General features: G+C 35.2%; 1 protein-coding gene across 1 annotated transcript in view; it reads right to left on the reverse strand.

Annotated features, from left to right (window-relative positions):
- LOC119578052 overlaps positions 1-32 on the reverse strand; it is a gene marked incomplete at its 3' end in the record, with an annotated part of 11,817 nt that extends 11,785 nt beyond the window's left edge. The window contains 1 exon segment of the mRNA XM_037925775.1: positions 1-32. This exon segment is cut by the window's left edge and continues 213 nt beyond it.
- Positions 33-1,136: the final 1,104 nt, after the last annotated feature.

Genomic DNA, 1,136 nt, shown 5'->3' on the forward strand with positions numbered 1-1,136 from the left:
AATGTCGTTGGGTTTTGTGCAATGGTATGTTGGGAAGTGTCTGATTGAATTTAAAGCGACGGGAGAGGGTCAGAACGATACACGGTAACATGGTGCAACATCCTTCACGCACATACACACGTCCATTCAGGCATACACGCGCAGAATTGCATATACTTAATATCATGCAATTCGGATGCAAGATAACAATGGTGTTTATAAGTACGTCATATATATTATTGCCCAAATCAAAAAAAATGTGTCTAGTCAAAGAATCAAAGGCTATTTATTCTTGGTACTGAAAAGCTCAGTGGAAATGTAACATCTGTATGGATGTCAAGGGCATAGGCCTAATATTTGGAAGTATACACTTCTATACACATTTTGTGTATATTGATGAATATATACCTTGGGGGAACACAAAGGAATTATCCATTTTCAGTGCCGACCCCCCCCCCCTTTTATTACCAGTTGGGAATATCGCGGCGATGACACTCATCTCCAGATTATCTCTCTCTCTCCATATATATATATATATATATATATATATATATATATATATATATATATATATATATATGTATATATATAATGTATATTATATATATTATATATATATATATAATAGATAAATAAATATATATATATATATATATATATATAATGTATATTATATATATCGCGCGCGCGCGTACGCACACATTACCATACATATTTCAGTTGCATTATATACATAAAGCTGGGTTACAGTCAGTGTGAGTCTACGTGTGTGTGTAGATAGACCCACAGCCACCAACATACAAGGTTTATATAGACCTTGCATGTGGGTGGGTGTGGGTCTATCAACGGACAGATGATGGACTTGAGTGCCTTATGACAGTTATTTTCAACTGACCAACATGATCTTTCCAGTTCAGATCAAAGAGCAGACGAAGAAATCTAGAAGAATATTGAATTGGTGTTGGGTGATTGTCTAGAGAAGAGGTTCTTAACCTTTTAGAAACTCGAACGCTATAAGAATATAATGACAGTTATGGACCCTCTTCCCCAGAATTAACATAAACAACTTTGCATGCATCGTGTATGTTTTTCTATGTCCGAAATAGATCTACGACAAAATTGTGATCTGCTCCATGAGATCCCACTTAATCATATCC

This window comes from Penaeus monodon, chromosome 10 (assembly GCF_015228065.2).
Source record: "Penaeus monodon isolate SGIC_2016 chromosome 10, NSTDA_Pmon_1, whole genome shotgun sequence".
NCBI lineage: Eukaryota > Metazoa > Arthropoda > Malacostraca > Decapoda > Penaeidae > Penaeus > Penaeus monodon.